The 13033-nt window shown below is 38.9% G+C and overlaps 1 long non-coding RNA gene across 2 annotated transcripts; it reads right to left on the bottom strand.

The window, feature by feature from the left end:
- Positions 1-3410: 3410 nt before the first annotated feature.
- Positions 3411-12826, bottom strand: LOC105436928. Of its 2 annotated transcripts, XR_970407.2 has the most exons (3): positions 11974-12813; positions 11423-11570; positions 3411-4185 (listed from the first exon to the last, which is right to left on the bottom strand). It is a non-coding gene; the product is annotated as an uncharacterized LOC105436928 (long non-coding RNA). The 2 variants fall into 2 exon arrangements; XR_004063726.1 differs by lacking the exon at positions 3411-4185 and having other exon boundaries at positions 11302-11570; positions 11974-12826.
- Between the last annotated feature and the right edge of the window lie 207 nt (positions 12827-13033).

The following is a 13033-nucleotide window of genomic DNA, read 5'->3' as shown; positions in this document are numbered from 1 at the left end:
AGGTTTTGGAGTCTTCAAAATCATCATAATTTGGCAGGGTCTTGATAAAGTAACAATCACTTACACAGAAAGATGTATATGGGACAACACACATGGTGTCGGGGCTATAGTACTACCCTGACTTCCTTATCTTTCTATGATCATTACTCAGCCAGTATACACTTTCTTCCAAAATTGTTTGGTGAATGACATTTATTTGTAACCTTGAACATTCAGTGTAAGTTTCATTAGATTCTGTGAGAATTAATTTTCTTTTTTTTACCAAAACTCAAGTTTATCTTTAACTTTGCCCTGTCTCTCTTATAAAACTTGGTAAGTGCATGAACCTCTATAAGCTGAAGGTTAGGTCTGGAAATGAAAGATAAGTTCTTTTTGTTCGAGTCAATAACAGGTTTAACGATACTTGTGCATTCATATCACACAATTTCTAGATAATATACTCAATTGTTCATAACAATGTCAATGAATGGGTAATTTTATTTACAGCCCGATAGAGATTTCTTTTAGAGAAGAAAATCATTCATACATGTGATGTACATGTACATGTTTGTAAGTAAGGTTATTTAAGTGACACATCTTGCACAATGTAAGATTTTTTTAAAAAGAAGGACGAATTTCCGCTTAACTAAAATTCTTTACTTGATTTCTTATCTTTCCAATATGTTTCTTTCAACAAACTTGTGAAATTGCATGGAATAATATACTTGTTAAAAAGCTTGTACACCCACAGCAATATTTGTAGAAAAGTAACGCAGGTTGACATGCTTAAGCACGGTCATCAACTATACATTTAATTAAGCATACAACTATACAACTACAACAGCAACATACAACTATACTATACAACTATACAACTACAGCAGCAACATACAACTTTACTATACAACTATACAACTACAGCAACAACATACAACTATACTATACAACTATACAACTACAACAGCAACATACAACTATACTATACAACTACAACAGCAACATACAACTATACTATACAACTATACAACTACAACAGCAACATACAACTATACTATACAACTATACAACTACAACAGCAACATACAACTATACTATACAACTATACAACTACAACATCAACATACAAATATACTATACAACTATACAACTATACAACTATACATTACATTTACATTGGACATGATCAGAGACTCAGAGTGTAATTGGGTACAGCTTACAACAAAAGTGTCAAAGGAAAGAAGCAAGTTTTTAGAAGATTTTAACCCTATGGTTCACATTTATTGTATACATATACCTTGTAATCAACTGTACAAATTGGAAATAAACAAACAAAAACAAAGCATTGAAATTGTGGTTTCACATTATAAACATTTGTAAGATTTGAGGTTTACAGTGTAAAAAAAGAAGCAAGATTTACTAGTACATATTGAATTGAATTGCATTGGTTCATTAAAAAATCAACATGACAAGCAGCTTGAGGCCGATATTACATGTATATGTTTTACAAAGCAATCAGATATTCACAGTGTTAAAATACAAATGCAATACATACAAATAACAATGGCAACATCACACATCAATATCATGAAAGATTTAGAAAAGTAAAGATGCGGATAAGTAGCCACCAAAACGATCAAGGCAGTGTCATTTAATATTCAAGGATAGATTTTATTGAGCATATTATGTTCAGGAAAATAATATTAGGCTTATAGCACGAAAATATCACTTAAGACGAACGATTTTAGTTGAGTAAGAGGGTGGAGGACCATAGACAATGGGAAACGAATGGGTAAGTTTATTTACAGCCCTATAGAGATTTTTTTTTTGAGAAGAAAATCATTCATACATGTGATGTACATGTACATGTGTGTAAGTAAGGATATTTAAGTGACACATCTTGCACAATGTAAGATTTTTTTTAAAAGGACGAATTTCCGCTTAACTAAAATTCTTTACTTGATTTCTTATCTTTTCAATATGTTTCTTTCAACAAACTTGTGTGAAATTGCATGGAATAATTATAAGGCCCGGTCTCACCGCCAGAAATTTGCTGGAGCGTTCCTTGAACGGTAGGGAGAGGGGGCCGAATTTCGACAACGCTCGTCACCGCGCACAAAATGGGAAACAAATCGAAAACACGGGCGTTGCCTTAGCGGTGCATCGCTGAAGCCGGCGTTGCTTTAGCGTCGGTTTAACGGTAGCGAGCGGTAGCGAGCGTTGGTCCCGCTCCCACACCTTCATACCAACGCCAAACCAAAGTTCATCACCGCAATGGATCGCTGCTTCAACGCCCGACACCGTTCCAGCAATCTCGTGTCCGCTCGTAAAACGCTTACAACCGCTCCACCAAAGTTTGTGTAACGTTTAATCACCGCCCGGGCAAAGCTGGCGAAGCAGCGGTGGTCCAGCGTTCAAGATTTCTGCGTTGGCCTAGCGGACCAAAGCGTCCACGAACTTGCCTCTAGCGGTGCCAAACTTTGACTGGGCGTTGTTGGAGCGGTGCCCGCTTGCCCGCTCCTCACCGCTCGCAATATTTTGTGCAGCTCAAAACTTTCGGAGCGGTAGGAGGGACCATCAGCGGTGGCCGAGCGTATACGGCGTTGCCTTAACGGGGGCCAACTTCTGTTAAACGGTGGCGAACGGTTACGAGCGGTGATGAATTTTTTCACCGCTCCAGGAACGCTCCAGCAAAGTTCTGGCGGTGAGACCGGGCCTTTACTTGTTAAAAAGCTTGTACACCCACAGCAATATTTGTACAAAAGTAACGCAGGTTGACATGCTTAAGCACGGTCATCAACTTTACATTTAATTAAGCATACAACTATACAACTACAACAGCAACATACAACTATACTATACAACTATACAACTATACATTTAACGAAGTATTGTAACTATGGTTCTTCATTTAATGACCAAAAAAAAAAACAGATTGTCTTTTACGGTACATCATTCAGAACATGTGAAATTCATTCTTGAGGCAATTCATCTTGTTTACTTTACGTTCTTTAAATTTGAAGAAAAAAAGGGGGGTTGAAAGATCAGTGTATATAATGGAAATTAGAATTTACAATATTTGTGACATTCGTGGTAGGCAAGGTATAATTCTCAGGTTTTTTGTCAATATACATGTATGTGGGGGAGGCAACTACATGTACACATAATATTTAGGAGAAAGCTTCTCCTGAACGTAATGCGACGTACTATGCATAGCCTTTAATCGAGTAAATGTATTCAAATTTATGGATGCTTCCTTCGCAGGTGTGTGATGTGATGAAGTACTAGTATTCCATTCACCTACTATTATCCTTTGTACTACAATTTTCAGAACGTAAATTCCATAAATAAGTTGGTGCTCTTCTGGGATAAAGGTTTCACATAAATCAAATATTTGTCAACTGCTTTATATATATGTTAGTATTTTTAAATAAACAAGTTACAATTGTTCCCCTCTTATATCTTTTTCATCATTTTTTTGTTTACCTTCACAGCTACAATTTCCCTCATTGATAAGTAAAAGCTTTGTTATTGTATTTCCAACTACCGGTAAAGCTTTGGTGCATAATACATGTACATGTACAAGTTTGCCTGGTATATCACATTATCAAGAAAATTACTGCGGCCATGACATGCTGAATGGCATTGTAATTATAAACATGCCAAATATATATCTCTTGTAAACTTTTCTAAGGAATATTTTACGTCAAAAGGCAGGAATGCATCTCATCTTTCAGTATAGTGAGCATACCTACACTTATTCGTTAGGTCGAGGTTTCCTTTGAAGGAATGATAAAAAAATTCGTTCCTAGGTATGATCTATACAAGATTTTATGAAAAAAGTTACAGAAGGTGTCTGAACAACAAGGTGGGGGGGGGGCACATGCAGGCGGCCAAAGAAGAGATTTTAATTGGGGGAGGGGGGAGAGCAAAAAAAGAAGAAGAAGAATGATACACACTGTACGTACTTCCTCCTTGTTTTTGCTTGTCAGGGAACTTTTAGATGTAACCCCCCCCCCCCTCATCAGAGAACCTTGGATCCGCCACTTCACCACTGTCATTACAAGAATAGATTTAGAAGCTGGAAGCCTATGTATGATAATTGTAGCTATTCTTCCCGTCAAAGAAAGATGAACAATGTGGACTACTCTGTGAAGCATACAGGTCTTCTTCTGTGAATGGCCGAACACGTGCTATTCTGATATCCTCCTGTTTCAGTAGCAAACAGTATCAATTAGATAGGGACTGTAGCTTTTATAATGATTCTTTATAGGCCAGCATTTCTATTTTCAACTTTTCAAGTCTGTATTCTGTATAGACATTAAGTAAAAAATCGAATTGGTAATGGTATAGAAAATGTCAACAATAATTGGATTGCTAAATTACAATGGTAATGACAATAATTAGTTTGTTTGTTGTTGTAATTGAACGTTTCATCTGATTTGGCTTTTTACCACTCATCTCTATATCCGAAGCAATGCTGATGGACATTGCCTCATACTCATAGACCCCTTTAACATTATAATCCTTAACAGGTTGCTCAAACTCGAGCATTATCATCTTAAAGATAAAGACCGGTAGTGTTAAAATTCTTTCACATGATTGGTAATGAGAGCTTCCATTTCTTTTTTTGAGGGGGGCGTTTCCAAAACTGGTCTATACCTTTCCAGGTCGAAATGCCAATAGGATTCAATAGCCTATTGGACCATCAGAAACCATTAGAGCTATTGGGGTCTATTGGTTTCAATAGGAAAAGTGAAATATTGGACCCACAGAGACCAATAGAAAATATCTATTGGACCAACACACACCCACCCATAGAAAAATGCTGATGGACAAATAGAAAGCTTCTATTGGACCAACATCCACTCACATCTTTTATGGGTTTCTGCTGGTCCTTTAGATTCTTCTATGATGGGTTTCTGTTTGTCCATTAGGTATTTTCTATGGGTTCTTGTTGGTCCATTAGGGATTTTTCTATGGGTTTCTAGTGGTCCCACATTCCATAGGCTTATATTGGTAAATCGATCCGGGTAGAAGATAAACTGATAATTCATAATCGATATTAGCAAATGTCCACCAATATGAATCTTCTAATCTCCATTGCATTAACTCCATCACAAAGATCATTTGAAGTGAATTCAAGAGTAGCCTTTAAAGTGTTACAGGCTTGTGCAAACATTATATAATAAACATGCATGTTGTTTCTTGGTTAGTAATCATATAATCAATATATCTATTGCTAAAACGTGAATGTAATTGTTACATGATCAGACAAAATAATCTATTGGTTAATAATTGCCGAAGGAAAATACAAATCACAAAATTGATGTGCATTGTCATAATTTGCTTAGCAAATCATGATGAATGTATTTTTCTGTGAACACGTGTAAAAGAATCATGAATATGCATGAGATTGGTTTCTATTGGATATATTGGTTTCTATTGGTCATATTGTTTTCTATTGGTTCCATTGAGTTCTATTTGTCTTATTGGTTTCTATTGGTCCTATTGGTTTCTATTGGTCTCATTGGTTTATATTGGTTCTATTGGTCCAATTGGTTTTTATTGAGTATTGGTCCTATTGGTTTATATTGGTCCTATTGGGTTCTATTGGTCTTGGTTTCTATTGGTCCTGTCGGTCCTATTGTTTTCTATTGGTCTTATTGGTTTCTATTGGTTCTATTGGTCCAATTGGTTTCTATTGAGTATTGGTCCTATTGGTTTGTATTGGTTTATGTTGGTTTATGAAGGTTTGAATGGTCTCTATGGGATTATATTCTATGGGTCCAACAGAAACCGATAGACTCCAACAGAAACCATTAGAGACCAATATAATTTGTCTAATGGTCTCTATTAATTGGTCTCTATGGGATTTTCGCCCTGTGTTTGCATGAATGGCATGTACCGGTACCATAGGCGTCGGATGTGGGGAGGGGCAGGGGGGCACTTGCCCTCCCCCCCCCCCAAACAAAAAAGTGGGGGAGGGGGGCAAAACGCATTTTTGCCCACCAAAACGCCCCCCCCCCCCTCCCAAAAAAGAAAGAAAGAAATGCAGTACAGGAGTAATGATGGTTTGTATTTTAAACCCAAAAGAACATAACAATAATAAAAACCGGAATTAAATCACATATAAAATTCCATTCAAAGAAAAGGAAAGTTAACAGGAATTCAATTTTCTAAACATTCCGCATGCCACCTATATTTATCAATAGAGGTTTTTTATAATAGCGATGCGCGCATATCGTGGAAATATTATGAGAGGATGGGAAAGCGTGTGTGTTATTTTGTTATAGGGGTGAAAAGACATGAGCCCCTGAACACTGGCTTACTAATTGGGGGGGGGGAGGGTATTTCTTATTCGATACCAATGATGAAATGACATGATTTTCCTGTATTTTTTCTCAATTTTTTTTTAGTCATATACCTTTTATGAGTTTGTTGGAAATTTAGAAATTCCCTAATTTACAGTCGAGCGAAAAATATGCTTATTTAAAAGCCTTTACGTCAGGGCCTGAAGAAATGGCTCGGGGGCTCGAGCCCCCCTCACTTTTTGAAAAAGTATGTTACAGAAGAAACGAAAGAAAGAGAGAGAGAGAACAAAATTAGAGACCTGCCAATGTCACAAAAGAGGTATCAAAATATGCTCATCTGACCGTAATTAAATGCCTAAATCCCCAGAGCTTACGGGGGCTCTGCCCCTGGACCCCCACTAAGGGCCCTAAGGCGGGCCTATGGATGCTCATCTGACCGTAATTAAATACCTAAAATCCCCTGAGCTTCCGGGGGCTCTGCTCCCTGAACCCCCACCAGGGGCCCTAAGGCGGGCCCCTGAATGCTCATCTGACCGTAATTAAATACCTGAAACCCTTAGCTTCCGGACCACATCAATTGCCTTAAATAGTGCCCCTGGATACTCATCTAACCTTAATTAATACCTAAAATCGCTGAGCTTCCGGGGGCTCTGCCCCCTGGACTCTCCACCAATTAGTGACCTAACAGTGTCACAATTAAGGTATATAAATATGCTTATCTGACCTTAATTTAATGCCTAAAAACGCTGAGCTTTCGGGGGCTCATTCAGCCCCTTGACCCCCTGCCGGGGCTTCCAAACGTTTTTGCTCATTACGCTACTGCCCCTGGAAGGTGAGCCCCCTGGAACGTTTGCCCCCCCCCCCCATCCCAAACTGCTTCCGGCGCGCCTGACCGGAACTCACTTTTGATCTGCTATGCTCAACTTTCCACTGCGTCCCTTCTTGACCTCGAACGAGGACCAATTCCCCTGTTGTTGCCTTTCTCACAATGAAATTGCGATCTTCGTAATCGCTCACCTCGGCGTCGTAGGTAGTTTTCTCCGGCTTTCTCACTTTGATAGATATGGGTGCATCATCTGACACCGTGAATTTCACAAACTCCCCTGCTTCTATTATCGATTGATTTTTACACCTGGAGTTCTCAACAACAACAACAATGGGTTGAAGGGTGGAATTTGTAACAGAGATATGATGCACCTTTGACTTTGAGTGTCGCATGAGTTGTATTGCCGCTACAGCACTTCCAGCTCCAATTATTGCTACTCTTGCAGCAAAGAGAAATGCCATTTGTATCTAGAAGTATCCTTGGAAAGTTGGAATTGTGTAGACAAACACCCAGTGTGTCTGTTATCGATCAGAAGTTGATATGCTTCTATGTTTTGGTGGCAATTCCCTGTAGCATTGCATGAACTAAAGCGAAGAGAAGTGCTCACTGTAGTAATGGTTGTGCACTGTTTGCAGTCTACCAAATCTGCAAAGGATAGTGTGCTTTTTCTCTCCTTCAAATGACGACTTCCTTTAATGTTGAAGACAATTACTGCGCTTCCTATTTCGCAATTTCCATCACATTTATTTTAAGCCACACTGATATTTCACAATCCAGTCGAACCTTTGGAAACTATTAATACAATTTTAAAAACAACTTTTTTGATTTAGACTTTGAATAAAAATTCTCTGTTTGTATTATGGGGACCCAATAAGATTACCAACATAATCCCTTTCCTGCTTTCAAACCTTCTACAAATTATGTAGATTAATTGCTGAACAAACCCTCTTAAAGTGAGGTGGTAGTCACTACTCAGTTTCAAATGTGCAAAAGGCCATACATCGCTGACACCAGCCTTGGTAGAAATGCCATTAATGGGTGTACAAGTCTGCACACAGCAAACCGATATGCCTATCAAGAAAAACCTCCTAGACTATGTGGCCCGAAGGACAAAGGAGGTTTGTGCGTCACCATATGTGCGTTCGACGCGCGTTTTTACACAACCTTGGTCTGTAAAAATGCGTCATATGACGCACCAGGGGCGTCGCTAGACCTTTTTCAGTGGGGGGGGGGGGGTGTAAAGGCCAACGATTACCGACAAAACTAGCCACCAATTACCGACAAAATTAATAATTAATATCTACAAATTCAACCCTATAAACCTGGGGCTGAAGGCTAAATTGTTTTTCCTATGGACTATCTATAGTACTTGCATATGCGCAAAATGGTCATTTTCCTCGACGACATAAATATACGAATTATTTCTTCAATTTAGTCAGCATCAAAGCTATATATTTTAATGCAGGCGCGGAGCTAGGATCTTATTTTAGGAAAGGGGAGGTAGTGAGCAAGAGATCACTTAAAAGCGCGCTCATTAGGGGGGTGTGGGTGATGGGCCTCCCTCGCGAAGCGCGGAAGCTTAGACGTTTCCTTAAATTATTAGGGAAAGAAGACGATTAATTATACCGTTTTTGACTGGTAATCCTTGGCTGAATGAAGTCCTCCCCCCCCCCCCTCCCGCGTGAAGCGCGAAAGCTTTGACGTTTCATTAAATTATTATAAAAAAAGAAGACGATTTGCTGTACCGTTCTCGACTGTTTATTCTTTTCTGAATTCATTTTCCCCCTCTCGCGCGAAAGCTTTGACGTTTCCTCAAATTATTAGAGAAAGAACACGATTCGTTGTACCGTTTTCGACTCTAAATAAGCCCTATTAATTTTATCTGAATTCATTTTTCCCCTCTCGCGCGGAGCGCGGAAGCTTTGACGTTTCCTTAAATTATTAGAGAAAGAAGACGATTCGTCATACCGTTCTCGACTCGTCTAAATGAAGTTTTCCCCTTCCGCGCAATTCGCGGAATTTTATGCGTTTTATCACAATATAGAGAAAGGAAGACGATTCATCGTACCGTTTTCAAATTTTATTAAGCCCTATTCATCTGAATTCAGTTCCCCCCTTTCGCGCGAAGCTCGAAAGCTTTGACGTTTCCTTAAATCATTAGAGAAAAAAGACGATTCGTTGTACCGTTCTCGACTCGTCTAACTGAAGTTCCCCCTTTCGCGCAAAACGCGGAATTTTATGCGTTTTATCACAATATAGAGAAAGGAAGACGATTCATCGTACCGTTTTCGAATCTTATTAAGCCCTATTCATCTGAATTCAGTTCTCCCCTTTCGCGCGAAGCTCGAAAGCTTTGACGTTTCCTTAAATTATTAGAGAAAGTAAGACGATTCGTCGTACCGTTGTTGACTCTTAAACCTTGTTTGAATTTAGTTTCCCCGACAATTTTAAACCTCTGATTTCTTTAGCTGATATTATAGTAAAGTGAAACTTCGAGAAAATACAAGTATTGTAGTTGTAGTCACTCTCGAAGTCGTCACAGCGGATAAGAAGTCACAGTTCGTAGGGAAAAAAACTTGTCGGCCTACCGACAATATACATCTCACCGACTTCAAACTTCTGCATTGATATAGTACACGAGGGATCGAGCAAGAATACCGACACAGCTGACCCGATACAGCGACATATTTACCCGTGTCTTTCTTGCTCCCTCGACTAGACGACTCCACCCAACAACCCCTTTCTCTCTTTTACTCCCACTCCCCTCTCTCTCCTCTCTTTGATCCCCCGTTTCTTTTGTTTCCCTTTCACTCTTTTTTTCCTTTTCTTTCTTTTCTTTCTTTTCCTTTCTTTCCTCTCCTTCCTCTTTTTCTTTTTTCTCTTTCTTTCTTCTCTTTTCTTTCCTTTCTTTTCTTTTCTTTCCTTTCTTTTCCTTTCTTTCTTTTCTTTTCCTTTTCTTTTTTCTTTTCTTTCCCTTTCCCTCTCTTTTTCCCTCTCTTTTCTTCCCTCTCTTTTTTGCCCTCTCTTTTTTTCCCTCTCTTTTTTCCCTCCCCTTTTCTCTTTTTCCCGACGGCAGCGCAATTTTACCGACAATATCCTGACAGGTGGGGGTGTCGCACCTCCCCCCCCCCTTTGGCGACGCCCCTGTGACGCACATAAACCTAGGTTTGTCGACAAACCTCCTTTGTGAATTCAGGCCTCGGAGTCTTTGCTGATGGAAAAGTGAGACAAAGAATTTACCATATGGCAAATCAGGGAATGCAAAGCATTACATTAACCATGTTAATCATAAAACCGAAGGCTTTTCCTGGTCATTGACAATTTACCTTTTATTAGAGCCCTCTCCAATGCATATTTAATGTAGGATTTTTAGATCTAATGTATGCTTGAACAGTAATTTGGACCAATGACAGCAAATATTCTTAACAGTCCACTTTATATAGATTTTAACTGATAAACATTGTGCATGCATGTATTTATTGGAGCAAATACCAGGAGAAGATATTGTTTGTACAGTATTACAATATTCTTCTCTTTTATATCTTTATTCTCAAACAGAACCAGATGCCATTTTGGACTTGATCTACAGTGTGGAGGGCTAATAGTTCAGTCTGTCTAGCTGGAGGTTGTGTGATCTGCATACTTGAGGAAGGGTTGAGGAAAGTCACCGACCAAAATTAACAAACATTGGGCTGTTCTACAGAAAGTAGGCCAGTAATTCATCTTGGACAAAGTCACCTTGATCTTAGATTTGATGGGCTGAGTGCCTGAGTATAAGAAGTTAAAAAGAAAGGGTGTATGACTTGATGATCTAAACTTGTTTGTAATACTGGATCTGCAAGAAAAACAGAACAGAAAAAACAGGAAAACAGAGCCATAATCTTTTACATTCTTTTACAAATACTCAACTTTATCTCAAGCATTTTTCATGAAAATTTGATGTGTCAACCTTCCAGACCTTGCTACGTATTGGATAGGTTCCCATTTGATATTTACGTAATAGGGAAGGTTTCTTCCGGACAGTGGCGTAAGCAGGATTTTTTCAAGCAGGGGGGGGGGGGGGTAAGAGGACACTTTTTTCTTTTTTTGTGTGTGTAGAAATTTTTGTTTAGGTCAGTCATCAGCATAACTTTTTTTTTTTTAAATAATAATAATAAAAACAAAAACACAAAAGGGGGGGGGGGGTTTGCTCAAAAATACACACATAAAAAACTAAAGGGGGTTTAACCCCCCTCCCCCAGCCCCCCTTGTCCTTGCCCCTCTCACCAGAGAACCCTGGATACGCCACTTTACCACTGTCATTTACCAGACTAGATTTAGAGGCTGGAAGCCTATGCATAATAATCAGAGTTATTCTTCCCGTCATAGAAAGATGGACGACCCTGTGGATGACTCCATGAAGAATACAGCTCCCCTTCTGTGACATGTCGAACACGTGCCATTCCCAAGTCCTCCTGTTTCAGTAGCAAACAGTATCAATTAGATAGGGACTGTAGCTTTTATAATATTACTTATGCACAACATTATTTAGGCCAGCATTTATAGTATAAACTTTTCAAGTCTGTACTATTATAATATTAGACATAAAATGAAAATCTAATATGTATCGAAATTTATGTCAACAATAATTGGATCGCAAAATTCCAACGGCAATGACATTTTTTGTTGTTGAACATTTCATCTGATTTTGCTTTTTACCAGTCATCTCCATATCCGAAACAATGCTAATGGACATTGACTCGATCATAGACCCCTTTGACATGATAATACTAAACAGGTTCCTAAAACTGGAGTAATATCCTCTTTAAGATATAATCACAAGTGAATCTATTTTGTGCATGAATGATATGTACTCACATTAGTTCTGTTAGGCTCAACTTCCCACTGCATCCCTTTTTGAGCTCGAACGAGGACCAATTCCCCTGTTGTCGCTTTTCTCACAATGAAATTGCGACGTTCGTAATCGCTCACCTCGGCGTCGTAGGTAGTTTTCTCCGGCTTTCTCACTTTGATAGATATGGGTGTGTTACATGACACCGTGAATTGCACAAACTCCCCTGCTTCTATTATCGATTGATTTTTACCCCTGGAGTTTTCAACAACAACAACAATGGGTTGAATGGTTGAATTTGCAACAGAGATATGATGCACCTCTGTGTCTTGCACAAGTTTTAATGCCAATAAAGCTGCAGCTCCTGCAGCAAAGAGAAATGCCATTTGTATCGAGAAGTATCCTTGGAAAGTTGGAAGTGTTGACAAACACTCAGTGTGTCTGTTACCGATCAGAAGTTGATATGCTTGAATGTTCTGGTGGCAATTCCCTGTTGCATTGCATAAACTAAAGCGAAGAGAAGTGCTCACTGTAGTAAAGGTTGTGCACTGTTTGCAGTCTACCCAATCAGCAAATGATAATGTGCTCTTTTTTCCTTCAAATGACGACTTCCTTTTTAATGTCAAAGACAATGAACTGCGCTTCCTATTTCGCAATTTCCATCACAACTGTGATAGAAATTGCGAAATAGGAAATGTAGTTGAGTCTTTGGAAACTATAAGTGCAATTGTAAAACCAACGTTTTTGATTTAGACTTTGAAAACAAAATTCTCTGTTTGTATCATGGGGACCCAATAGAATTACCAACATAATCCCTTTTCTGCTTTCAAGCCTACTTCAAGTTATGTAGATTAATTGCTGAATTATTATGTTCTTCTCTTTCATATCTTTATTTCTAAACAGATCCCCATGCCATTTTGATCTACAGTCTTGAGGGCTAATAGTTCCGTCTGTCTAGCTAGAGGTTGTGTGATCTGCATACTTGAGGAACGGTTGAGGAAAGTTACCCTGGTCCTTTGAGGTAGAACGGACTCCTTTCTCAAGTAAACATCGAGCAAAATAACAAACATTGGGCGGTTCTACAGA

The sequence above is a fragment of the Strongylocentrotus purpuratus genome, unplaced genomic scaffold, assembly GCF_000002235.5.
Source record: "Strongylocentrotus purpuratus isolate Spur 01 unplaced genomic scaffold, Spur_5.0 spur5_scaffold_13, whole genome shotgun sequence".
Taxonomy (NCBI): domain Eukaryota; kingdom Metazoa; phylum Echinodermata; class Echinoidea; order Camarodonta; family Strongylocentrotidae; genus Strongylocentrotus; species Strongylocentrotus purpuratus.
This window is presented reverse-complemented; position numbering and strand designations above follow the sequence as displayed.